The sequence below is a fragment of the Leptonychotes weddellii genome, chromosome 7 (genome assembly GCF_054177405.1).
Source record: "Leptonychotes weddellii isolate Sample4059 chromosome 7, ASM5417740v2, whole genome shotgun sequence".
Taxonomy (NCBI): domain Eukaryota; kingdom Metazoa; phylum Chordata; class Mammalia; order Carnivora; family Phocidae; genus Leptonychotes; species Leptonychotes weddellii.
This window is the reverse complement of record NC_138375.1, coordinates 131,072,064-131,099,483: the sequence shown is the minus strand read 5'-3', so window position 1 is coordinate 131,099,483 and position 27,420 is coordinate 131,072,064. Positions and strand designations below refer to the sequence as shown.

Genomic DNA, 27,420 nt, shown 5'->3' with positions numbered 1-27,420 from the left:
CGTAAATACCAATTAGAGTGCTTGGCACAGAGCAACCAGTTAGTGACTGTTTTTTATCTGTCTGTCTTTAATTAATAACCTTTGACCAGCAAAGATGGTTTAGAAAAATATTAGGTAACTCAGTTTCAGCAAATATGATGCTATAATGAGTTATGCTGACCTAATGTCCTTGTTCATTTGGTGGCTCAATTACTATAGCCAAAATATGTGTGTGGGATAACTCTAAACCAATGATAAAGCCTCAAATGACTCCTGTGGTCAGGCCACGTGGATGGACACACCTTTTACAGCTATTACCGTACCTTGGATTCAGTTTTCCTACTAGAGGCCACATGATCTCAATGTTACTGCCAAGGATACATCTCCATGAAAGTACCACGCAATTAGCGGATTTGCAGCTTCTCAACGATACCCGCTCAGTTTCACTGCTGCTGTGATTGGTCCTGCGTCCCTGGACTGACCGGGGACCAACACAGTCCCCCACCCTCTTCCGAAACCCAAGAAATAGCTTATGAGAGCCTTCCAACCTGGTGTAATACCACGCGTGATCTATGGTGCACGCCGGGGCCATCTTCAGGGAGAGGGTCGTGGAGGCTCTGACTCGACTAATACTTGCTTAGGGCTTGTGGGTTACAGATTACTTCTCATTTGCTGCCTCATTTTTTATCCTTACATTAAATCCATGAAGTAGACCCAGCAAGTGTTTTTATTTCTCTTTTATCCATCAAGTTGGACAGTATTGTTTGAGGATACTATTGTTTTTCTTTCAAATGAAAAGTATATGTCCAGCTCTTAAGTGAATTGAGAGAATGGCTAGTTCTAAGTGAAATGGCTAAGTTTCACCCTTTTATTTTTTTAAAGATTTATTTATTTCCTTTAGAGAGAGAGAGACAGAGAGTGAGCACGGGGCGAGGGGCAGAGGGAGAGAATCCCCAAGCAGACCCTCTGCTGAGCATGGAGCCCACTGCTGCCATGTGGCTCCATCCTACGACCCATGAGACCATGACCAGAGTGAAACCAAGAGTCAGACGCTCAACTGACCAAGCCACCCAGGCGCCCCTTGTTTACAATTAAAAAAAAAATTCTCTTAAGTCCCTGCCAAGAAGAGTGGGTACCTGGTAAATATTTGGCCAATGAATGAGTGAATGAAATGTGGAAGGCATCATTATGGATATTAATCGATATTCCACATTTGAAATTGGTAATCTTGTATCCTGTGTATTGACCAAACTGGACCATTGGCCAATTCCTGGATGTCACTTGCACCTTCCTGCCCCCTATGCTTTTGGTCACTCCATTTCCTCCGCCTTGATTATCCTTTACATCTCTATCAAAATTCTACCCATCCATTGGCCTGGACCAAATGCCATTATCTCCCTGAAATCTTCTTGGCTTCTTCATCACCATAGATGGAAATAATTGTATCTCAAAAGGTTCTCAGGGTGCCTAGGTGGCGTAGTTGGTTAGGGGTCCAACTCTTGTTTTGGGTCAGGTCACGGTCTCTGGGATGTGAGATGAGATCGAGCCCTGAGTGTTTGGCTCTGCACTCAGCATGGAGTCTGCTTAAGAGTCTCTCTCCCTCTGCTCCTCACCTCCCCCCAAATAAATAAATAAACTAAAAGAAAAAAAAAAGTTCTCATAGCACATTGCTTATGTCCCCTTAGGTCCTTACCATATTTTTCTTATAGTAAAGCATTACTGACCAAGGAGAAGAGGCTATAAAGCAACTAAAGCGTTCATTTGGGGTCTTAGGGATTGGACTGAAGTTCAAAGTGTGCCCTGGACACAAGCAGGGAGCGCAGGCTCATAAAGGCAAAAACTGCTAGGTTACATAACACATTTTGAAGGGAATTAGGATTGGTGCTGGCAGAGTTAAACTGACTAATGCACCAATGGCTATTTAGCTACGATGTTACATTATCTCTTTTTCCGTCCAAAGTTCCGGAAGGTGGGCCAGGTGCAATTGACAAGTTGCAATCGACAAAAGTCATTGGGGATGAACAGAATCACTGTAAGAAACACTGATATTCAGGGGCGCTTGGGTGGCTCAGCCGGTTAAGCGGCTGCCTTCGGCTCAGGTCATGATCCCAGGGTCCTGGGATCGAGCCCCGCATCGGGCTCCCTGCTCAGCGGGGAGTCTGCTTCTTCCTCTCCCACTCCCCCTGCTTGTGTTCCCTCTCTCGCTGTGTGTGTCTCTGTCAATTAAATAAAATCTTAAAAAAAAAAAAAGAAACACTGATATTCAGCCTAAAAACCTAGGGAGAGAATGCAGCCTTTTTCTGCAGACAAGAGTAAAATAGTAACTTAAAAAAATGTTTCTAGTTTGGATTTCAGCATGTGGCTCTCCAGTAGTCTCCAAATTATTCCTTTAACTCGCAAAGTCAACACGGCAACAACAGAAGCAAGCCTAGGATATTATCTCTACTCCAGGGAGTAGAAGGAACCAGAAAGAACCCCGCCAGGGGCTTGGCCTGGGGTGGGCGTGGGGCTGGAGCCTCCAAGAAGCTGGAGCCAAGGTGTGGCCTGCGGCAGCCCCTTTCTTCTCTTGTACTGTTATTCCAGGCAGTTGCCAGTTCGGGCTGATTATTTATAGATGGATTTGCAGTGTGACAAGCCTCAGGCGGCGAGGTTCCGGTGAAATCCGCATGACATTGCAGATTTCCTAGAGCCAGGGGAAGGAACCTGCGGGCAGCCAGGAACAATGCTCCCCTCGCCTCCCCTGTCCTTGTTTTTTCCCTTTTAACACACGTTTCCCAGGGGTTTGCAAACAAAGCAAAGCAAAACAAAACAAAACAAAACAAAAACCCCCAAAAAACAAAAACCACACACACACAAAACCAAACCACTGATTCATCTTAAAATGTGTGATGGTGAATTCCCTAGCGGCAGCTTCCTTCCCCGCAGAGACGAGTATTACAACCCGCAGAAATCTGGGTTACTGACTTGGAAACCAAGTAATAGGGATGAATGAATGGACCAGGGACTAAAGAGGCTGCACAAAAGGGAAACCCCTTCTTGACTGCATCTTTCATGCCGTTGGACATTAGGATGCCGGCAGACACAGCCCTTACGTTCAGGTTGCCCAGTAACCAGAGTATGCACAGATTTCCATTTTTACCTTAGTTCTGATTCAGGAAAGCCTTTTTTTTTTTTTTTTTTAAACAGAAGGATTAAAGAACACCCCCCACCCTCACCCTCCTCGTTAAGGTCGAACCAATCACTTTCACCTGTTGGTGGCTGAAGTGTTTCGAAGGACACGGTTGTTTTTAAACAGGTAAGCTGTTAGGCAATCGCCGGGGAAACATCAGGATGCAGACGGAGGAGGGTGGTAAGGTAAGAGGCAGCTGCACCCCTGCTTGGAGTTCAGGCGGCGGGTGGAACCCCACCTCCCCCACCCCACGCGCGTCCCCGGCGTGGGGGGGGGGTCCTCCGTCCCCCCCGCCCCCACCCCAGCGCATTAATCCTGCGGCTTCACCAATTCAGTCTCTTCTGCCCCCTTGCTGTGAATTTCCCTGTCCCTCCAAAACACCCAGGACTTAATCAGGGAGAGTCTCCCTGATTGCCCGGTTTTATTTTCTTTAAAAGCTTATTCTTAACCCAGCCTTTTCTAAAAGAGAAATCAGCTTTTTTGGTCTTTTTTTTAATGGGTGATTTTTAGCAATATAGTAAAACCGGACAAGGCAGAGTCCTCACTTCTCTCTCTCACAGAGAAGGAATATGGGGATTTAAAGCTTAAAATCTAGGTTAAGCGGTTTTCTTCCATTTGATGGAAAAGCAGCCAAACGGAGTGGCTTTTGAAATCCTACGGAGCAACGGCTAAATCAGCCTGCAGTCCCCTCCTGTGGTTAGGAATGAGCTCTCTGGACGGTGTGTGTGCCTCTGGGCTGGATGTGGCTGGATGTATGTGCCCCCGTGTACAGTTGGGGGTTCATTGTGTGTAGATGGTGTCATTATGAATCTATGCGGACCCCTGACAGGAAGCTTACTCTAATGCTCTGCCCTTGAGAATGGCCATCAGTATTAAGCCAGGCTGTTTAAGGCAAGGCTAATATTTTTCCTATAAGGCAAACAACAGTTTAGGAAACCCCACAGAGACCAATCCTAGCGCTTGCCTAGTGTGAGTGGGGCAGGAAAGACCCACCTGCGATCTGTTGTCTTTTCATGCTGCCTGCCTGGGAAATTTGTCCTTTAAAATCCCAGCCATTTTTTTCAGAGCTCTGTTGGAATGAATGCCGAAGCAAAAGGAGCCTTGGGCTGACTGGTAGCTGTCTTTAGCACTTTGATGATCACGGAGATCATTTCTATCAAAAACCCTGGACCTTTGCAAAAGTCACCTGACATGAGCCGAGTACCATAGCTGAGTGTTTAGTGGGATACTTGAAGTCACTAATAACCGCATGTCAACGTCCTCTTGGTTGAATTAGCAGAACCTGCCAGGAGACAAGTAACCCCCAAGTAACCTGCCAAGTAACCTGCCAGGAGACAAGTAACCCCCAAGGCTGGGTGTTTTGTGACGTGTTTAGCCCTTGGTTCTCCAGTGGTAGAGATGCTTTTTGGGTTAGTTATAAATTCCTCGTGGGCAACAGTTAGAGTATGTTACAAAATGTTGTTTCTTCTGCAGCATTGCTCTAGGGATGAAATCTGGGTAAGATGAGTGTCAGGGTTAATGCAGATGGGGAAAAAGATGTCACAAAAAAAGCAAAAATGTCCTGAAATGGTACTTGAGTGGGGGTGGTGACGCTCCATAGTCCTCTAGGTAAAGGAGGCAGTCAGCGATCATTGTGGGTATTTCTATATGCTTGTGTGTATTTGTGTACCTGTGTGTGTGTATATATATATTTGTGGGCACAAATGTGAATACGTAAGCACATATATAAACCTCATTTTTCGCGTGAGTGGACTACATTCTCTCACTCTCAGAGCTTGGATTCCCTCGAAATGAGGGAACTGGGATCAACCCAGCTGGTCCTCTGAAGGAATGTCTGACTGCAGAGTAGTCAGGTTGGCCAGGCTGTGCACTTTCACTGCATAGGGTGTCCTCAGTAAAGCTGTGATGAACTGAATTGTGTGGGAGAAGGTGGGTGGGAGTGGGGAGAAGAGAGTCGGGAGAGCCAAAGGCTGAGCTTCTCGTCTGGTGGGGAGTACAAAATGTTGGCTCCCGGGGTCCCTGGGTGGCTCCGTTGGTAAGCATCTGCCTTCGGCTCAGGTCATGATCCCAGTGTCCTGGGATCAAGCCCCGCATTGGGCTCCCTGCTCGGCGGGAAGCCTGCTTCTCCCTCTCCCACTCCCCCTGCTGTGTTTCCTCTCTCGCTGTCTCTCTCTGTGTCAAATTAAAACAAACAAACAAACAAACAAAAAACTTAAAAAAAAAAAAGTTGGCTCTCAGGGAGTTGAAATGCCAGAAGCAGAATCCGCAGATCCAGAGGCTAAAGTGCGCTTCCCAGCAGACAGACTCCACCTGCCCACTTCAATTCCAAGGACCCCACAGGAAAAGCTTTACTTTAGATTAAGGGGAAGGTAGTCTTGTTACCCTCGATGGCCATGGCCACAGTCTATGTTTTCTCCACGGCTTGCCACTCTTTTTCCGCTCTAAGAAAAAAGGAAAGGGTGAATCGCTTTGACTCCAAGGTGACCATGTTGCTGTCGGTTGGGTTCCAAGCTCCCCTCCACCACTTTGGGGCTCAGATCAGCAGAGAAATGGTTTTTATTGAGACATGAGTCCTAATCCCCCAGGAGCAGAATGTACAATTTCACAGCTTGGACACGTTGTGTGCGGGCTGTCAGCCTCGGTTATGCTGGGGCTCCTGAGGATGCTCTCAAGGTTGTGTCTGTTTGCCAGTAATAACAAAGATGGTAACGACTCTGTAGTAATTTATCATATCGTGCCCCCTCTTTTTTTTTTTTAAAAGATTTTATTTATTTATTTGAGAGAGAGAGAATGAGAGAGAGCACATGAGAGGGGGGAGGGTCAGAGGGAGAAGCAGGCTCCCCGCCGAGCAGGGAGCCTGATGCGGGACTCGATCCAGGGACTCCAGGATCATGACCTGAGCCGAAGGCAGTCGCTTAACCAACTGAGCCACCCAGGCGCCCTATCGTGCCCCCTCTTAAAGCCGTCTCTGGTTCTGGTGTCACGTGAGACTTTTGTGGAGGAATAAAATCATGTGGCCAGGTAAACACGTACAGTATTTCTATTTGGTTTGCCTTCCTGTCTGGTTTCCCCAGCAGGCTCTCTGTTCACAGTGAGCATGGGGTAAAGATGGAAGCTGAGGAAAAATGATAATGGGATGCAAGCTGTCCTTGTTCCCCAGTGACTTGGACGAATGTCAGCGAACTTTTAGCTAGTGGAGAAAAGAGGGTTGAAGCAGAAAGTTTTTGGAGGGGGGGCTTTTCACTGTACTCTATCCTTTGTGAATTCAAGCCCCACATTGGATGTAGAGCTTAGCTAAAAAAAATTATGTCAGGGCTCCTAGCTCCTCAGTTGGTTAAGTATCGGACTCTTGATTTCAGCTCAGGTCATGATGTCAGGGTTGTGAGATTGAGCCCTGTGTTGGGCTCCACATTGAGCGTAGAGCCTGCTTAACATTCTCTCTCTCCCCTTGCCCCTCCCCGGTTCCCCCCTCCCCTAAGCTCATATGTGTGCACGCATGCTCATTCTCTCTCTCTCTCTCTCAAAAAAAAAAAAAAAAAATTATGTCCCATAAGTGCCTAGAAGTTGGGAGGGTAATAGTGGGTCAGATGAAACGCTCAGATCCTTGATACACCTGTGCCCTTTGGGGATCGGTTCTGTATGAGCTGTTTCACAGATGGGAGGGGGTCATTATCCCTCAGGAATATTCAGGAAGGCATTGGGGAAGACTTTGAGAACCTATGTCCTAGGGACCCTAAAATGTCTCAAAAATCACAAAATTGTTGTGGCAGAAAGTGTCAACCTTGAAGACCCTTAATGAGGTCGGGTAGGAGAGTATTTTGGGCTTCCCTGTGTAGAGGTTGTATGAAACTGTAGAAACAAACATATGTGATCTAAATATCATGTCCACTGCAGTCAAGAAATTTCCCACTTGTTGTAAATCTGGCTTGATTATAGGAAATGAGAACACACACTTTAGGGTCTTCAGCACCTATATTCGGCTTCTGAGGTTATGGAGAGTCAGAAGAAATATGATGCATCTCTTTCTAGTTATTCAATGCACAATTAAAAAAATTTATTTATTGATTTTTAAATTATTTTTTGATTTTAGGTAGGCTCCACACCCAACAAGGGGCTTGAACTCACAACCCCGAGATGAAGAGCTGCATGCTCTACCTACTGAGCCAGCCAGGTGCCCCTTGATGCAGTTTTTATTTTTGCAAGAGCAGTTGGTCAATTGTTAACTTATCAGTTAGCTTTTCCCATGGGTCCCTAATATTTCTTTCTCTACTTCACTTCCCTCAAAAGCAATGAAATTTGGTGATAGAAGAAGAGTGTATATGAGGAGTGTCTTTATTATTAATTATTATTTAAGCTTAGAGAAGGAAGGTATCCATTTTTGATCAAGATTATGTTGTATTTAACTAAAAAAAATTTTTTTTGCCGTCTCATGACTGTGCAATCTAGAGAGATTTCAAAGTCTTGACTTGAGCACATGCAGTAATTAGGAGGTATTACTAGGTTAATTAGAAGCTGTGCCTCTTAATGATTCAAAATTGTTCAGGGGAGAAAATTGCAAGAGAAGGGAGAGCACAGGGGGAGGATTTGTCTCTAAAAGCTGCTCTCCCGTGAAGGTCATGCTATTGTTATGCATGTGTTCCCGTTAGAAATGTTCATCATGCCTGCTTTGTATCGGCTGTCTTCAGTGAACAGTAATGTATTTATTAAAATGATTTCTGTTCACTGACTATGTTAACGTGAAAGCACGAAACCAGCTTTGACCCTGACATTATTGGTTAATTGGTCTCCTTGAAATCCAGTCCTCCCCCAGATACTCTATCTCCTGGACTGATGTCTGCAGGTCCCTCTGGCTGGATCCTCTTCTTTTATCTGCTCTTGCTGTGTGGCTGGATCTGGCGGCTCCCCGCATGGTGTCCCGATGTCTAGAACCCACTTTTCTAGCCTAGACCTTTCTCCGGAATCCCTGACCCCCACATGTGCCCAATGCCTCGCTAGCCTCCCCAGAGGCATCATATCCCCTGGGAATTCATATCCACCCCTCTCCATGCATCTCAACTGGGACCCTTCTCTCCCCCTCATTCAGCAAATCCATTCAGGCACCAAATCCTGTAGATTGTCTCTCCTATCCCCCTTTTCAGTTCTGTCACTGCTACTATTGGTCCCTTGGCCTAGGTCTGCCCCAGGGCCTCAGGAGCACGAACGTTCCCCTTTTCCTCACCTTTGGTTCCTTCCATGCTGTGGAACCAAGCTGTAAACTACGCCTGGTGTTATGGAGATGGTGTGTTGTCCACATGGACTGGATTGGAACCCTTCGGAGCTGCGATGCCATGGAACATCCTAGCACGTTGGTAGTTCCCATCTGGGACCTCCCTGGGGCAGACTTGTAGAGCTACCTATTTGCATGTGACCTTCTGCTTCCCATTCCTTGTATTTTCATATTTATTTTATTTTATTTTTTAAAAGGTTTTATTTATTTATTTTTAAGAGAGAGAGAGAGAGAGAGCACGCCCACGAGTGGGGGGAGGGGCAGCAGGAGGGGAGAAGCAGGCTCCCCGCTGAGCAGGGGACCCAATGTGGGGCTCGATCCCAGGACCCTGGGATCATGACCTGAGCTGAAGGCAGATGCTTACCCAACTGAGCCACCCAGGCACCCTTGTATTTTCATACTTGATAAAGGGTGCGCCCAGTATCCTTATTTGGCACCTACCCAGCTGTTCCTTCCTTGGTCGTAACCTCTAATAACCCAAAGGCCAGTTGATTTCCTTCCAAATGGTTTGCTTCTGCAACCAAAACTTTGTAAGGAGTAGATGCTCCCCTGTTCATTATATTTCTCTGAAGTTAGCTGTAATTGACCCATCTTTTTTCGTTTTGTTTTCTCCTTCTTTCTCCTCCTCCTCCTTCTTTTTCTTCTTTAACTCTCCATATACTTTTGGTTTGGTTTTGGCAGAGGCTCTCCCCACCCTTTTTTAGACAGGGTGGGGGGCAGAGGGAGAGGGAGAGAGATAGAGAGAATCTCAAGCAGACTCCCTGCTGAGCAGGGAGCCTGACATGGGGCTTGATCCCAGGACTCTGAGATCATGACCTGAGCCAAAACTAAGAGTCAGATGCTTAACCGACTGAGGTGCGCCCTTCGTTTTTCTTTTATACTTTACTGCTCATCATTCTGTCACTTATTTCTGTTAATACTGCACACTCCCTATTTTTCTGCTTAGTTTGTCTCCACTTTTCTTTCTTTTGTTTTTTTAAGATTTTATTTTTAAGTCATCTCGACACCCCACGTGGGGCTCGAACCTACAACTCTGAGATCAAGAGTCAGGTGCTCTACCGACTGAGCCAGCCAGGCCGCCCTGTGCTTTTCTTCTCTGTTACAGCTACCTGATTTCGCTTAGACCCTCTTCTTTCTGTGAGGTGAATAGTGGGTCTTCCTGGCTCCAGTTTTGTGCCCTCCCCCTCCTTCCACATTTTGGAGTCCGAGGGAGCTCTTTGTCTTAGTGTACAAGGCCCTTCATCTATCTCTCCCACCCTCGTTTCCTGTACTGACCCACCTCGCAACTTCTGTTCCAGCCATAAGGAACTGTTCGTGGATCTTTAAGTTTAACAGCTGCTGTGGATCCTTCTGGAACCTCTGGTTGCTCCTGTTTGCCCTCTCTCTGTAATGCTCTTCACCATCCACTCCATCTAGTTGCCTTAACTAACCTACTCCGTTTTCAAAACCCCGTCCGTGGTGTGAACTCAAGAATCCTTTGCCTTGAAGACCTTCCTGTTCCCTCCCACAGTAGAATTGTGGTTCCTCACTTAAGTCCCCGCTGTGTCCTGCATGTGCTTCTCAAGAGCATTAGGTCACACTATGGAGCGTGATGGAATCGAACCCCACACCACACGGTCCCTCCTGAGTTCGAGGATCTGTTCGGAGCGCTTACCCAGATCACTTGCCGGTTACATATCTGTCTCCCCATTGGGCAGGGAAAGTCTTAAGTTTTTATTTTAAAATTATTAGCTTTTATTTTATTTATTTTTTAGAATATTTTATTTATTTATTTGAGAGAAAGAGAGAGAGCACAAGCAGAGGGGAGTGGCAGAGGGAGAGGGAGAAGCAGACTTCCTGCTGAGCAGGGATCCTGACTTGGACTTGATCCTGCTTCGGTTTCTAAGACCAATCCCTCTGCTTGCGTTCTGGAGTCACCCTCTCTCACTTTCTCAGGGACCATGTTTCTACAAGTATTTGCTTTATTTCTTGCATCTTCTAGTGCGGTGGTAAACAGCTCATATTGTTGGTTTTCAAATCTTGGCTCTGCAACTAACAAACAGTGTGACTTTGAGCAGATTAATGGACTTCTCTGTGTCTTTCTAAAATGGTGATAGTTTTGATAATTAAATGAGCAATATAAGGAAGTATGGGGGCCAGTGCCTGGCCCTGTGTAAATGCTGAGTAAATGTTAATTAGCAGATTATTAAAAATCATTTGCGGGGCGTGTGGGTGGCTCAGTCGGTTAAACCTCCCACTCTTGACTTTAGCTCAGGTCATGATCTCAGGGTCGTGGGATCAAGCCCTGTGTCCAGCTCCATGCTCAGTGGGGAGTCTTCTAGAGATTCTCTCTCTCCCTCGCCCTCTGCTCCTCCCCTTGCATGCTCTCTCTCTCTCTCAAATAAATAAATCTTAAAAAAAAAATCATTTTCTGGTGCCTGGGTGGCTCAGTCGTTAAGCATCTGCCATCGGCTCAGGTCATGATCTCAGGGTCCTGGGATTGAGCCCCGCATCGGGCTCCCTGATCTGTGGGGAGTCTGCTTCTCCCTCTGCCTCTGCCCTTCACCCCGCTCATGCTCTCTCTTTCTCAAATAAATAAATAAAATCTTTTTAAAAAAATCATTTATGGGGCGCCTGGGTGGATCAGTCAGTTAAGCCCCAGGGTCCTGGGATCGAGCCCCACATCAGGCTCCCTGCTCCATGGGAAGCCTGCTTCTCCCTCTGCCACTCCCCCTGCTTGTGTTCCCTCTCTCGCTGTGTCTCTCTCTGCCAAATAAATAAAATCTTTAAAAAAAAATAATAAAATAAAATAAAATCATTTACAACAGCATATAAAAAAATGCCTCATTGTCATCATTGTCCTGCATTAACAAATATCCCTTGGGTTCTTGTTCCCCTCCGGCTCCTGCCTCATTTTCATCTCTGCTTTGCAGCAAAAGTGGTTGAAAGAGTTGCTTGTACTTGCTGTCTTGTTCTCATTTTCCTTTCTCTCCTTAACTCAATGGATGGGGCTTCATCCAGACCGCTCTAGTGAAGCAGCTCCTGGTCACAGTCACCAGTGATTTATACCTTGTCAGGGTCCATTGTCCATTCCCTCTCCCTTTGTTCCCACCACTGACCTCTCAACAGCGATGGACATGGTTGATGATTCCCTCCTCGAAATGCTTTTCTTCTTTGGGCTTCCGTGACATGGTAAGCCTGGTTTTCCCCACCTTTTGGGCCCCTCCTCCTCAGTCTTGATGCTCCTCAGCAGATCTCTGAAAGTAAGAGTCCTCCAGGCGCTCAGTCTTTGGTCCTGTTCTTTATCCAGATTCTCTTCCTCCCTGATCCGACCTCATCCCATGACTTCAGATACCAGTTATGTGTTGGAGAATCCTCAAATTGTTATTTCTAGCCCCAAATCTCTTCCCTGGGCTCCCCACTCAGATATCGAACTGGTTCTTACCATAGGAATGCCTGTTAGGCATCTGGGATGTAATATGTCCAAAATAGAACCATTCACTCCTCTCCTCCCAAGTCAACCCCCCTCCCCCTGGCCCCCCAGGTAAATGGCACACAATCCAGTCTTGGCTACAGCCTGGGCTTGCTCCTTCACTGCTTTCTTACCTCGATGACCAATTAGTCAAAGTCCCTGCAATTGGTACATTATTTCCAGTCCCCGGCTCTGCTTTTCTGCCCCGTCTTTCTCAAGCATAAATCAGATCATATCACCTTGCTGAAAACACTCGAAAACGTCCATTATACTTAGAATAAAATCCAGGTTCCTTGACATGACCTAGAATCTTGTTCTTTCCCAGCTCTGGGACCTCACATTCTTCTGCTTTCTCCCTTGCTCTCTTCACTGTAGCCGCGTTGGATTTCTTTGACCTTGAGCGTGGCAAGCTTTTTCCAGTATCCGGGCCTCTGCACAGGTTTTTCTTTACCCAGATCTTTACGTGGCTCCTGCCTTCTCATTACAGATATCCTCTGAAGTATAGCAGTAGGTATCGACAGAATTGTCTATATTTATTTAGAACTCTCAATTTAAAGATGACCTCTTTCATGGCTCTGTATTTTATTTTTATAACTGATGGAATAGAGGTCTAACTTCCTTTTCTCCCCCAGTTTGGCCAGTCATCCCCATGCCATTTATTTAAGAGACAACCAGTTTCTACACTGATTTGAGATGCCAACAGTGGACCCCCTAGATGATTTGTACTGGCATTTTTAAAAAAATATTTATTTGAGAGAGAGAGCACACGAGTGAGGGGCAAGGGAGAGGGAGAAGCAAGGAGCCTGATACAGGACTTGATCCCAGGACCCTGGGATCACGACCTGAGCCGAAGGCAGACGCTTAACGACTGAGCCACCCAGATGCCCCTGTACTGGCATTTCTTGCAAATCCGAAGGAACGTATTAGTGAACAGCTCTGCCTATCTTGTAAACGTTATAAGAAACATCCGAGTGGGGGTGCCTGGGTGGCTCAGTTGGTTAAGCGACTGCTTTTCAGCTCAGGTCATGATCCTGGAGTCCTGGGATCGAGTCCCGCATCGGGCTCCCTGCTCGGCGGGGGGTCTGCTTCTCCCTCTGATCCTCTTCCCTCTTGTGCTCTCTGTCTCTCATTCTCTCTCTCTCAAATAAATAAATAAAATCTTTAAAAAAAAAAAAAAAAGAAACATCCGAGTGAAGTGCCTATTAACTAACCTTCTTATCTGGGAAATGATTTTCTCACCCCTTCAGCTCAAAATCTTGTGATTCTAGGCCTGGGCTTCTTCAAAGCTTTTCCCTTATATTTTCGAATGAACTCTACTCGAGAAAGTCTATAGTTTCCATACGACATTCTTTGCTTTCGAGATTAGAGTATAGAAATTCAACCACGTATAAGTATTTCTTTCACTGGAAAAGCAGTAGGTATCTGTCAAAACCCAAGATGTGGTGTTTATATTCCTCAAGGTTCTAAACTTTCCCTCACATCCATCTTTGTTCCCTTTTTTTACCTCAACTTCCTACATTTCTTTTTAAATATGTGACCAGACCACATGTTGGTAATTGTGGATGCTCTGGAGGTATGCCAGAATCGTGCAAAGCTTTACTTTTCTTCCCCTGTTAGTGCTGGAAATTTCTGATTTTTGGAAGGAAACTGAAATGCAGATATATCAATGTTTTCTCAAGGTCCTTCTCCCCCCCCCCCCAAATCACTGTGCTGAATTTGTACCTTATTTGGACAATTTCCATATTGAAAGGCTCAGAAGGCTCTACTGTGTGAGTTCTCTTTTGCTCTCTGAGGAAAAGGTCTAAACATTTTAAATGGAAATAGCAAGCCTCTTATGTAGGAAGCGTGGCTGTAGAGTAGAATGACATTTTGATAACAGAAAGCAAGAGAACTCCCGAACAGAGCCTGGCTTCCCTATTCTCGGTGCTAAATAAATAATGCATTTTTCAAAGCCCGTGTCTTTGGATGCAAACCTACTTTTTGGTAAAAGAGAAAGGCATTTCGACTCTATTATTGGCCTTTGGATTGTTTCTGTTTTCCACCAATGCTGAAATTGCAGTCAATTAGGTACTTTTTCTTGTGACAGATTGGAAACCAGAAGGGAGCTGATGAATTCAAACAGAGAAATACGAGCTAAAAATGTCTTTAAAGCCCTTCTTTGCACATTTTCTCTTTAGAATTTATAGAGTACATTAATTTTCTGATATAATGAATTATGAGATGCTTAGCCTTATGTAAAGTTAATAGAAGGTGTGTTTTATTTCGAATCCCTACCTATTTTTTAGTTTATTTATTTTAATCATGTGTGTTCTGTTTTTTTTTTTTTTAAAGATTTCATTTATTTATTTGAGAGAGAGAGAATGGGAGAGAGGGTATGTGAGAGGGGGGAGAGTCAGTGGGAGAAGCAGACTGCCCGCCGAGCACGGAGCCTGATGCGGGACTCGATCTAGGGACTCCAGGATCATGACCTGAGCTGAAGGCAGTCACTTAACCAACTGAGCCACCCAGGCGCCCCATGTGCGTTCTGTTATACAATCAGTGGCCTGGACTCCCTTGCCTCCTTCACAATCAATGCCTGGTGTTTCTGTTTTTGTTTTTGTTTTTTTAACACTTGATTCCTCTTGGATGATCTATGATAGCTAACCTTTTCTGAGTTTGCAGCACCATCTGGATTTCTCATTCAGAGTCCCTGGAGTGCAAATGATACGTTTCTTTTTATGGTTGGGCATAATTTTTTGGGTTCCCGATGGGCACAACTCCTGTCTCAATATCTTCATTTTGAAATAGATATTTTAAATCCACTACATATCAATCTGGCCAAGCAGTGCTCGTGTTTGAAACATTTAGTGAGTGGGGGATGTGGTGGACGATTTTGGTGTCCTGACCCAATCCCCTTTACCCACGAATTTAAAGATTATTTATTTTATTTGTCAGAGAAAGAGAGAGAGCATGTGTGTGTGCCTGCACACAGGTTCCCCACTGAGCAAGGTGCCCGATGCGGGACTCCATCCCAGGACCCTGGGATCATGACCTGAGCCGAAGGCAGACGCTTAATGACTGAGCCACCTAGGCATCCCAATTTGCCCCTTCTCTCTTCCTAGCCATCAGACCAATAGCTAAGGTCAAGCCTTAGCATGACCCGATGGGGAGAGGTTAGGTTTGCTAGTGGAGGGGAGGGGTGTTAAATGCAGAAGGTGCCACGGGACCGACTGGCAACCAGGAGAGCATGCTGGGGAGTGAATAGTGAGGTGTTGGATTAGGGGATGGAATTTAAAGTTGTATAGGGGAGATTTTTTTTTTTTTTAAACTATAAGATACTCTTCTTTGATATAGGATTTAACAGCCTGGCAAGGACCCTGGAGATAAGTCTAATATTCTGCTGGGATGGGTCTTGGAAGCTTGGAAGACAATATGGCCCCACTAAATTGGGTAGAGAAGCCGGAATTGCTAGGAATGACTCTGTAAGATTTCCAATGAAGCCTTTCCCTTAGCTCACACCTGCCTTGACTTCACGGGAGGTCCCCTACACTCAGCTGTTGAAGGTGGGAAAACCTGAGCCAGGTTCATGGATGAGTAGCCCTGCTATATTTGGTGAAGGTGAAAATTCATTCCTCTCATATCTTATTCCCGCTGAGGGGTGGTTTTGATACACAGCATTGTGGGGAAATACTACCTATGGGCAGAGCTTTGGGCAGTGTAGTCATTCGCTGTGTGGAAGGAGAAGTGGCCCCAGGTAAGGATATATAAGGATTGATGAGCAGCGGCAATGGCTTAGCTAATTAGTCAGGGGCCTGAGGGATTTTTGGGAGGAGGCACATGGTTGGACATCTGGGAGTAGACTTGAAGTGTGAATTATGCACGCTAGCATGCCACAGACAGCATCTACTGGGCAATAGTCACTGGCCACGGGGACACAATGACTCAGCCAGTTGATGTCAGCCAACCTTTTTTGCTGGCCATCCCAGTGCTTGGGCAATGAGCTTAATGAATGGAGTAATCACAGTGGGAGTACAAAGGCTAGGTAGGGACCCATCAGTGTGGGTTCTCTCCATTTAGACTTAGCTAACTGCCGCTGCCTGATGCTGAGCTCCTGATACTCCTCAAGGTGAGCAAATTGCCACTTGGTGGCAAATGGATTAAATTGAACTTCTACACTAGAAGGAGCAACACTTCATTGTGGCTGGGATAGACACTCTGATTATGGGTTTGACCTTTCCACCAGTAACGTCTCCATCAGAACCGCTGTTCAAGGGCTTAAAGAATGACTCACCATCACTGGGTCCTGCATGGCATCATGTAGCACCAAGGGACACACTTTATAGAAAACAGGGTGTGCAGGAGGTATATGACCATGGGATGCATACTTCATCCCTTATCATTCAGAGGCTGCTGGACTGATGTGTCAGTCAAGTCCTCCAGGAAATAGATGCTTCTGAGAATGAGCATTGGAAGTGGATATAAAGCTTTTGAAAGATTAAAGGGGGATGAAACGGGATCAGGTATGGAAAGCTTTCAGGCTATGATGGAACCTCACATCTGTGGAAAAAGAAGAGAGGAAGGAGGATGGGGGATGGCAAGGTGCAGACCTCGATGGCCATCTGACAAAGTCAACAGGGCAATGGTTGCTTCTAGAGCCCCACCCTGGGCAGAGATGCTTAGTCGTGGGCTGATGGCAGCCTGGGAAGAGTGTGGCCTCCAATCAAAAGCTGAGGCAGATCTTGAGGGTGCTGTCAGCCAGAGGATGTCCCCTGGATGCACTCCTTGAAGCTGAACAGCAAATTCTTTCTTGAAGGGAGGTTTGAGTGGCATCCTTCCATGGCTGCCACCATTGACACCCTATGTCTTATGGATCCACACGCTCAAGGGGCAGGTCCCTCAGGGTTCCAGCTGGCTCTGTTCATGTGGGGAGACTTAGCAGCAGGGAGGTGGTGGGACAGTCTTGGGGCTGCCTCTGGTAGTCATCATTTTCCTCTTACACTATCCATTCTAAGTTCCCCTGTTTTCAGCGGTCCTCGGTGCTTTACCAGGGAGTGTGACCCAGGCCCTCATTCTGGAGGGGTCTGAGCTCCTGGTAGTCTGTCCTCCTCTGGTTGGGGCTGTCGTGCTTGTCCATTTACATTCACAACTGGACGGACGAGTCCCAACGGGTATCCTCGTGGATCACCTGAATTCCACACATATTCCTCCTCGTCTCCATCTCCACCTGATAATCAGGGGCAATCACAACTGCCCTGGTGGTGAGTGCTCTTCTTGTCTGTTGTTCCCTGGACACCAGGGGTTCAAAGGACCCAGGATGCAGTCTCAACCTGCAGTTCGCGGAGACCTTTGCTGTGTTCTCTGGCAAGAGCGTGCCCCCCATCTGTGGACCAGGACGTTTAGCCCTGAGCCTAACAGTGCCCAGAACTGAAATGCTGCAGTGGGATATTGGGAATGAAGATAAAGGGGCGATTTCTGCTTCTGTGCCTTGGTTCCTGGATCCATGTATTCTTCTTAGAGATCTCTGATGCCATGTGGATACTGCATCCTGAAGACGGCACATCCTCACTGAGAACTGACTGGGAGCCTGTGCTCCAGCTTGAGGGATATTGTCACCGTGGACGGCAGGGGCAGAACTCATGGTTGCATACAGTAGGGGTAAACAAAAGGCTGCGTACTGAGAATCACGCTGCCCGTTTCTCTTCTCAGACACCGATAACCAGGGAGGAGAGGGGAAGTGTTCAGATAAAAAATAAATAAATAAAAAATTCCTAATACTGATATTTGGACGTACCTCAGTAAATGCCCAACTCTCTGCTGGTGGAGAGATATTTTTAAAAATCAGATTATAGGGGCACCTGGGCGGCTCACTCGGTTAAGCATTTGACTCTTGATATCCGCTCAGGTCTTGATGTCAGGGTCGTGAGTTCAAGCCCTGTGTTGGGCTCCATACTGGGCTTTAAAAAAAGAAAAATCAGATTATCTGGTTATGTTTGAACATTTGAAAAGTAATACTGGTAGGCATTTGACAGATACAAAGGAGCATGTGAAGAAAAATTAAGCACAGTACCTAGAAAACTAGCATAGTATTTTGAAAACTAAGGAGATCCTGTTGTTGTTGTTATTGTTTTTTAACACACCTACCAACTTCTGAATTTAATTATTTATAGGGTTTATAGCCTCCTACTGGAATGTCAGAGCCAGGGGGCCACGGGGCTTTGGTTACAACTCTATTCCAAGTGTTTAGCATGGGAGCTGGTGCACAGGGGAGTTTAACTAACAGTAGTTGAATAGTTGAACACAAAAGCAAGCTATTCTTGTTTATAATCTAGAAAACCAATATAATATAGGAAAACGTGGATATAAAACCAAACCCTATTATAACATGATTTAATAGTCATGTAATACAATATTAGAAGTCACAACACAGGACGCCTGGTGGCTCAGTCACTGAGCATCTGCCTTCAGCTCAGGTCATGATCCCAGGGTCCTGGGATCGAGCCCCGCATCGGGCTCCCTGCTCAGTGGGGAGCCTGCTTCTCCCTCTCCCTCTGCCTGTCGCTCTGTCTACCTGTGTGTGCGCTCTCTCTCTTTGTCTCTCTCTCTCTCTCTGTGTCAAATAAATGAATGAAATCTTTAAAAAATAAAAAATCACAACATGATTACCTGTAACAATATAACAAGTAACATAAATATATAATTATAATCTGAAATAGAAATATTTTGTAACAAATGGAATCAAATAATATTTTACTGTTTATGTTATAATTAATATATATTCACTAGATTGCATTATGATTATATAATTAGCATAATATCATATGCACTTCAATTTGATATAATTATAACATACTACAATTTTTTTATTTTTTATTTTTAAAAATTTATTCATCCATTTTAGAGAGAGAGAGAGCAGGTGGAGGGGCAGAGAGAGGGAGAGAGAGAATCTCAACTAGACTCTGTGCTGAGCATGGAGCTTGATGTGGGGCTCGATCCCAGGACCCTGAGATCATGATGTGAGCCGAAATCAAGAGTCGGGCTCTTAACTAACTGAGCCACCCAGGTGCCCCATTCACAATAGATTTAAATGTAAGTTGTCACGTTATACTGATTTGGAGGTTTGTAGATAGGTGGTAGGAATTTAAAAGCTAAATTAACATTTCCCATATTTGGAAATCAGTCAATAACATACCAAATTTTGAAGTGAGCAAATGGCAGAAGAAACATATTATTTAGAAACATGGAAGGTGAACACTGGAAGAAACACTTGGCACAGTTGAAACTGTTAGATCCTGGGAAGTCGAGTGGACATTTGGGGAAAGTGAGAGAAGTGTGTGTGGTTTCTCTCAATTGGCTTTGTAGTGTGTCTGATTCCTCAACTCTGTGTTTGGATTACATTGATAAAAATACCCATTAAATAAATCAATTCTCCAAACAGTTCATTTGAACAAGGTGCCGTGCACTTTTTGTGATCATCTCAGACATATTCCTAGACTTTCTGAGGACCGTGGAATCCAGTCGCTGGGGCGGCTTATGCCCTCTGTGCTTTCCAGAACAATACTTGAACAGGATCTCTTTTAAGCATTTGCAAATGGGGCTGTACAAGCGAAGAATGTAGAATTTCTTCTGACATCCGGAGTTAAGATGAACTTGCATTTTACAATGGAATCTGTTCAGATGAATATTTGGATTAATTTGTGCTCGTGTATGGAAACAAAATGTATGCTATTGAGAAATGCCAGGGTATATGTTCTGTTTCTTTTTTTTTTTTTAATTTTAATTTTTTTTTATTCTTATGTTAATCCCCTACATTACATCGTTAGTTTTAGATGTAGTGTTCCATGATTCATTGTTTGTGTTCTGTTTCTTTTAAAATGAGTTAGCAGGAGAGGTCCTGCGGATAGATTTCAGGACAGATACCCGCATATGCTGACAATATCTGCCCAGATCTCCTCAGTGTCAATTCCATTGACCTGTGCACTGCTTTCTCTCAGGAAGGACTGTCCTTGAGGCCACTAGAGATACCTTTGCTTAGTGCAAGGAGAGCAGGGAGTGCCTGGGAATCCAGTGCCCCCAGACCCAGCCCTTACCTGGTGAAAGGCAGGTGTGAGACAATAAATACTCAGTGTCCCTTGCTCCTGATGGGACAGTGGCTTCCACTGTCTCCAGAGGTCCCCCCGCCCCACCTCTTCCTCCTGTGGGGTTGAACGAATGCTAATTCTCTAAGACTTGGTGTGAAATCTCATCCTTGCATGGCTTCCTTCCCTATCCTGTCTCCTCCTCTACTCCCCCACTGTTTGTTCCTCAGAATACTTCCTAATAAATCAGTTTCACACAACTCCGCATCTCAGGGTCTGCCTCTGGGGAAGCCGATCTCAGACACTTACCAGATGGAGGTAGAATTGGAATGACAGAGCGACAGATTGTTGTATGATGATCCTTAGGAAGTTTCCAGGCTCTGACTTTCCTCTGATGACCGATCCTGCTTTCTGTCCCCACAAAACTGCTGCATGGTCTTCTGTAGGGTTTTCAGGTTGCGGGGGTGGGGGGGGCGTTGTGGGAAAATTCAAGGTGTATTTAAGTCAAGCTCCCATTTTTTGCCTGCCAGCAGGTTATTTGCTAATCAATAAGTGACTCCTTATTTTTATACTTGGGAAGGGAATTCCTTTTTAGCATTCAGATTCGTGGGTCTGCTTTGTAAACAAATTACTTCCTGTAGCATAATTTATTTCAGTGGGTTGGAAGCAGTACTAAAAATATCTCTGGTATCTGCATAAATCTATAAATATAAGAGGGAAGGAGAAAAGTGAGAGGTGGGGGGAAGGCTGCTAATATTGATCGCAAATCTTCCATGCACCAGACCTGCGCCTGTAATACACAGAATGAGAGGGTGGGGCAAGGTCACGCGGTTAGTGATCAGGGATCCGGGAATTTAAACCCCAATAGAACAGAACAGCTGTTTTGTGGTTTTATTCTTAAGATTCTGCTGCTCTTATCTTCATTCATGCAAAGACATCAACCTTTTTGGTTTAATTACCTTTTGCATTCTCATCCCCAAGGGCCTGGGTCAGGGCTCAGTGGACATCTCTTTTTAGTGTGTTCTGGTGTGTCTCTGTCCCCAGAACACAGCTGAGGTTTCCCAATTACCTCTTCCATAAAATCAAGGTTTTTTTGGTTTGTTTGTTTGTTTTATCATGGCCTTTAGGGGCTCTCCAGCAGCTGAAGGGAAGTCTTCCTTTTGCCAATTGCTTTCATCGCCTATTTGCTCTGGCACTCGCTTTTGGCCAAAAGAATAAGCCAATTTCTTATGCGTGTCCAGAGGACAGGTCAATTTGCTTTTGAGTTATGCATGAGCCTTGGACCTTGGGCCTTGGCCTTGGGCCTTGGACACCCTCTCAATTCTTTTTTCGCCTCCCGTCTCTGCTGGAGGAGGATGGGTTGATCCCTGTGCCCTTTCCTCCAGGGGCTAGTACGAGAAGCCTTACCAACGGGGAGAAGGCCATGGTCTTTATCAGTCTAGTCTCCCCACTGACTGTGGGGTGCTCCTCTCTGCCCCGCCCACATGCTCACCCGAGCACTTTTGTGCCTGTCGATGGCCCCACTCTATATTTCCCCACTGTGAATAGTTAGATGTCTCCTCATGTATTCTCCGAGGAACCACTTGGTCAAACTGCCAATTTCCTGTCGTTTTCTGCTGTTTGGATCATTTTTGCTGTTGAAGCAAACCATCAGAGAGTCCAGAACTCAGAACGGAAATAACTTCAGAGATCATCTTTCTGATCCAATCCTCTCCACTTAATTTATCCGATTCATGATGTAAATCATTTCATAATTACAAAAGTCATGTAATTTTCGGTTTGGGAAACTGAAGACAAAAAGTAGAAAACGGAGATCATGCGTAATGCTAATAATGGCTACTAATACTTTTGTGTGTCTTTATTTATTTATTTTTTTTAAGATTTTATTTATTTATTTGACAGAGAGAGAGATAGCGAGAGCAGGAACATAGCAGGGGGAGTGGGAGAGGGAGAAGCAGGCTTCCCGCAGAGCAGGGAGCCCGATGCGGGGCTCGATCCCAGGACCCCAGGATCATGACCTGAGCCGAAGGCAGACGCTTAACGACTGAGCCACCCAGGCGCCCCTTTTGTGTGTCTTTAAAGAAATGCTGTTTATGCCAGTCATTAAAAAATATAGAATGGGGGGTGCCTGGGTGGCTTGGTTGGTGGGGCATCTGACTCTTGATCTCAGGTTTTGATCTCGGGGTCATGAGTTTAAGCCCCACATGGGGCATGAAGCCTACTTAAAAAAAATAAAAATATAGAGTGAATATTTTATTTCCTTCAGACATTTTTTCTTTCAAGATCTTATAATTAAACATGTAATAACTAAGTGCATACTTACTGTTCAGAATTCTAACAATATAGATCAAGTGAGATGTCTCCTTGGCCCCTCTTCCCTGCTCCTCTCCTCAATCACTGTCCTCAATGTAGTGTGCCTCCTTTTTCATCTGTTTCTCTGAATTTACACACATGTATGCACACAGAGAAATACGTAGGCTTGTTTTATATATGTCCCTACACGAATTATGTCATTATCTGTGCTCTGGCATGGAACTTGCATTCTTTACTTAAAAATATGCTCTAGGGGCGGCTGGGTGGCTCAGTCGGTTAAGCGTCTGTCTTTGGCTCAGGTCATGATCTCGGGGTCGTGAGATCGAGCCCTGTGTCGGGCTCCAGGCTCAGCTCGGAGTCTGCTTGAGAGTCTCTCTCCCTCTCCCCCTGCCCCCTCTAAAATAAATAAATCCTTAAAAAAATAAAGGAAATATGCATATTTAATGCTAACTAGGCTGATAAAGTGCACCTCCTCCCTCAACAACAGTTGTTTGCCCTGTCGGAGTTTTACTGGTCCGATGGGGGCAGGGGGCACGGGTAGCAGGTAATTGTTGTTTGAGTCTGAGTCCTCCTGAATTCTGTTACTCGAATTCGAACCTTTAAACGTATTTACAGCCATTGGTGATTTTTCTTTTTTCTTTTTTTTTTATTTATTTATTCATTTGAGACACAGAGATAGAGAGAGAGAGAGAGAGGGAGAGAGCATGAGCAGGGAGAGAGGCAGTGGGAGAGGGAGAAGCAGGCTCCCCGCTGAGCAGGAAGCCCGATGCGGGACTCGATCCCAGGACCCTGGGATCATGACCTGAGCCGAAGGCAGACGCCTAACCATCTGAGCCACCCAGGTGCCCCCCATTGGTGATTTTTCTTTGGCGAGTTGCCTTGCCTTTTCATATCCTTTGGCTAGGTTGTTGTTGTTGTTGTTGTTTTTCTTTAGATTCATAGTCTTTTTAAATTTATTCCAGAGGGGTCTTTATATATTTTATGCTGTTATCTAAAGTCTTGTTCTGTTTGCTTTAGGAACACTGTCTACTCAGACATGAGGCTGTGTTTGTACCTGGGCCGCTCAGTCATGGTGCTAAGGGTAGGCAACATGTACTCACCCTGTAGCTAAATTCCCTCTCTCCTCCCCTGTGGATGCTTCATCTCTTTATGACACCATTCTCCAGGGACTGGGGGACTATGCCAGTGGGGAGAATATACCAGTAGCTATTCTCCCTGGGATACAAACCCCTTTTTTCTGGAGGGGGTTGTGGGTGGCCAGTCACCAGGGACACTGTCCTTATGTCCCGGCTCATGGTTTCCACCTCAGGGCTCCAGTCTGGGGGCGGATGCCTATTGCTGCTGAAGCTGGGCATGGACCGCTTGCTTAGGGTGCCTACCCAGCCATGCTGCCTGCTGTGCAGGGACCCCCGTCCTCTCTGGCCTCCTTGTGTGAGCGAGGCGTTCCCTGGGCTCGTCCCTACCTTCTGTGGCTGCCCCTTTCTTGTGTATGCTATGGGCCAAGGCTTCCCATTTCCTTGGATCCCAGTCATCTTCTATCTTTCACGGAGTCCTCAGAAATGTATGTGCCAAAGCATCCCCCTCCTTGTTTCTCATGGCTATTTTGGAATTCAAATACAGTTTTTTTTTTTAATATTCTGTTATGGCCAGAGATTTGTAGCCAGAGGGCAAAGGCTTTGCCAGCCTTCTTCTGTAAGGGCCAGGTAGTAAATATTTGAGGCTTCGCAGGCCAGATGGTTTCTGTCTCAATTGCTTAGCTCCACTTTCGTGTGAAAGCAGCCGTCAGTGATAAATGATGGACGGATGTGGCCGTGTTCGAATCAACCTGATTTATAAAACGGGCGTTGGGCAGGATCTGACCCACAGGCCCTCATTTGCAGAGGCCTGACCTAGACACCTGTTTTTTTTTCTTTTTTTTAAGATTTTATTTATTTATTTGACACAGAGAGAGAGAAAGCACAAGCAGGGGGAGTAGGAGAGGGAGAGGGAGAAGCAGACTCCCCACTGAGCAGGGAGCCCGACGCGGGGCTCGATCCCAGGACCCTGGGATCATGACCTGAGCTGAAGGCAGGTGTTTAATCGACTGAGCCACCCAGCTGCCCCTAGACGCCTGTTTTTTTCTAATAGATGAGCCGTCAGGGGCCTGGGGAGAGATTTGCCCAAAGCTAGTCAAGTACTGAGTGGAAAAATGAGATCTGTCACCTCTTCTGCTTACTCTTCTGTGAATCTGTGATCTTTCTTCCACTTTGCTCTTTTTGTTAGAGAGATACCTAAACACATCTTCCTTGGAAACAAGGAGGTTACTTTCAACTTCTTCCTCTGTGTTCTGTGACTGGAAAGCAAAGAAAGCTGAGGCCATGTCGCCTGACTAGGGAGCCACTGGGGAGTCAGAGAGCTGGGCGTGCTGGGTGGGTTGTTGGCATCAGGACCGATGGGCGCTCTCGTCCAGTCCTTGGCCTTCCCTGTTAGGACCCGTTAGAGACATCTGGCAAGATTAATGAAGCATAAGGTATTTGAGCTCTTCTGAGACAAGATTCTAACATAACCATAAATATTATTACTCCGTTTTAGTCTGTGTGGCCCCACAAGTCATAGAATTTGATATCCTGGTAAAAGCCGTGTCTCTTTTTGTCTAGTTTTGTGTGATAGGTAAGGGCTTACACTTGAAGTTTGGGTTGAGACTTGAGTCTGTAGTCTGCCACTCACAAGCTGTGTGAGCTTGAAAAAATTACTTAAACCCCCTGCTTGTCACTAGATGCGAGTGAAAAAAATGAGAATTATAATGCCAGTCTCATAGGGCTGTTGTGAAGATTAAGTGAGATGATGTATAAGAAGGTAATTGCTACGTTGCAAAGCATTGTAAAAACAGAAGTTATTAGTATATGGATTGAGAGTAGAAGCCCTGATACAAACAGCAAATTAGTGCCGATGGCTGTGATTGGGTATTTGAACTGCAGGGCACGGGGTGGATAAATGAAACAGCACACTCCGGGCATATTAACTAGCAAGTCCGTATGACACGTAGTAGCAATGAAATGATAATTTATCTTGGTTTGAATTTTATTGTTCCCAGGAGCTTTATGTCAAGTTAGCGCATCTACTTTTAATCTTTTTACGATTATCTAGGAGAGTAAATTAAACTTTCTTTCCATTGGGGGTGTTGAAATGAAGTGTCCCCTTTAAAAAGGCAACTGTATAAAATGTAGCACTGCTTTGATCTGAGTGAATTGCACCTGTTTGTTTTATAAAGTCATTCTTCATGCTCCTTCTTTTATTTAAAGCAAGGCGGTAGGACCTCATGGTCGGCGGGTAGGCTCTGGATTTAGCATCCACCTGGCTTGAATTCCAGCTTTCACATTTCTCAGCTACTTCCCTTTGGGCAAGATACTTAACTCACTGTTTCTCGCTTCTTTCATCCAGAAAATTGGGATAATAGTTCATACCATTTTTTAATGGCTTGTTTTAAGAATTTAATGTGTTTTTGCATGTTAAACTGTTTGGAGCAATGCTTGGCATATACTGAGAGCGCATGAAGTATAGGCAGACCTCAGAGGTACTGCAGGTTTGGTTTCAGACTGCCAAAATAAAGTGAGTATCACAGTAAAGTGAGTCAAGTGAATTTTTTGGTTTCCCAGTGCATATGAAAGTCGTATTCACACTATACTGTAGTCTATTAAGTGCGAGATAACATTACGTCTCAAAACCCCCCACAAGGTACATACCTTAATTAAAAAAAACAACAACACTTTATGGCTAAAAAATGCTAACCATCATCTGAACTTTCAGTGAGTTATAATCCCTCATCCCAGATCCCCATGACAAATAGAGTCATAATGAAAAAGTTTGAAATATTGCAAAAATCAATGAAATATGACACAGACATGGAGTGAGTGAACACATGCTGTTGGAAAAACGGGGCTGACAGTCTTGCCCGATGCAAGGTTGCCCACAAACCATCAATTTGTAAAAACTGCGAAATTTGCAAAGTGCAATAAAGCAAGATGTAATAAAATGAGGTATGTCTGTATTAGATGTTATTACCTATTACCAACTGTATGCTAAGCATGGCACAAAGGATCTAAGAGACCTGATCCATGCATTAAGAGCACAAAATGAGCAGATCTGGGATTTTAAAAGTACTCTGCTCTGAGTGATGTGGGGGAGAAAGAGTTGGAGGTGCACAGAGGCAAAATGGGGAACTGCTTAAGGAATGAAACTGTTGCTTAATTTTTTTTTTTTTTTTGAGAACGTCATCTTTTATTCCTCCAATTGTCTATCTTTCTTTCTGACTTTGAATGAGGCTTCAGTCCAGGACTCTATACAAAAGAGGAACTAAATTAAGGGTTGTTGAATGTTTCATATATAGAGGTAACAGAAAAGTTTATCGCCTTCTGATTATAAATATATGTCAATTAGTCTTGGAAAGCAAGACAAGTTGAGAATAATTAGGAGATTAATATATACAAAAGGACAAAAGATAAGGCTAGACCACCTTACATGGACTTCCATAGTATTCTGTGGCTTTTGATGTTGCTATTCCGGACCATGTCTTGTAGTAATCATTAAATGAGATTGCTTTAGTTGATCTGATAAGTTTATCTGGATCTTTAGGAAACTCAGGGCTGTTATTTCTCAATTGTGTTGGTTGGTTGAAAAGTCTTAGAACTTCTTGTTTGTACAGAGATTCATCTTTAATCAGCATTTGGGCTGCTTCCAAATTCACTGGATTTTCTAGCACTGGATTAGAAAGCATAACCTGGAGGGTAAGTAAGATGCTGCTCAAGGTATAGCTTGTATTCCACTTATCGGGGTCATCCAAAATATCTATACAAGCCCGACCAGTATTTTGGTCTACATTTGGATGAAAAGGAATTGTTAGGAATTTCACAACTGGAGGGACAAAATTGTATTGTGACGTAAAGTTTATTTTCAGTTGGAAGAATAATCCATGCCAAAATGTATTTTGTAGACCTTCAATATCGGCTCCCTATTCCATTAGATCTTCACTTACAGGAAAGGCAGTAATACCCTTAAAATTGTTCTCCTTCAACTGTTGCTTAATTTTAAGAAAACCTCGAACAGGCCCTCAAGACCTGGGTTATGCTTTGCATTTCCTTTTATGTCTCTTTTGCACAAGTGATGAGTGGCGGAGCCTGGTTATTTATTTATTTATTTGACAGAGAGAGAG

General features: G+C 44.9%; 1 long non-coding RNA gene and 1 pseudogene across 1 annotated transcript in view; one reads left to right on the top strand and one right to left on the bottom strand.

The window, feature by feature from the left end:
• Window positions 1-2,817: 2,817 nt before the first annotated feature.
• Window positions 2,818-27,420, top strand: part of LOC145722767 (uncharacterized) — a 93,721-nt gene continuing 69,118 nt past the window's right edge. The window contains exon 1 of the long non-coding RNA XR_014147285.1: window positions 2,818-3,274. This is a non-coding gene — a long non-coding RNA (uncharacterized LOC145722767). The remainder of the gene's footprint in view (window positions 3,275-27,420) is intronic.
• LOC102733175 (ubiquitin-conjugating enzyme E2 U pseudogene) overlaps window positions 26,487-27,420 on the bottom strand; it is an 8,434-nt pseudogene continuing 7,500 nt past the window's right edge.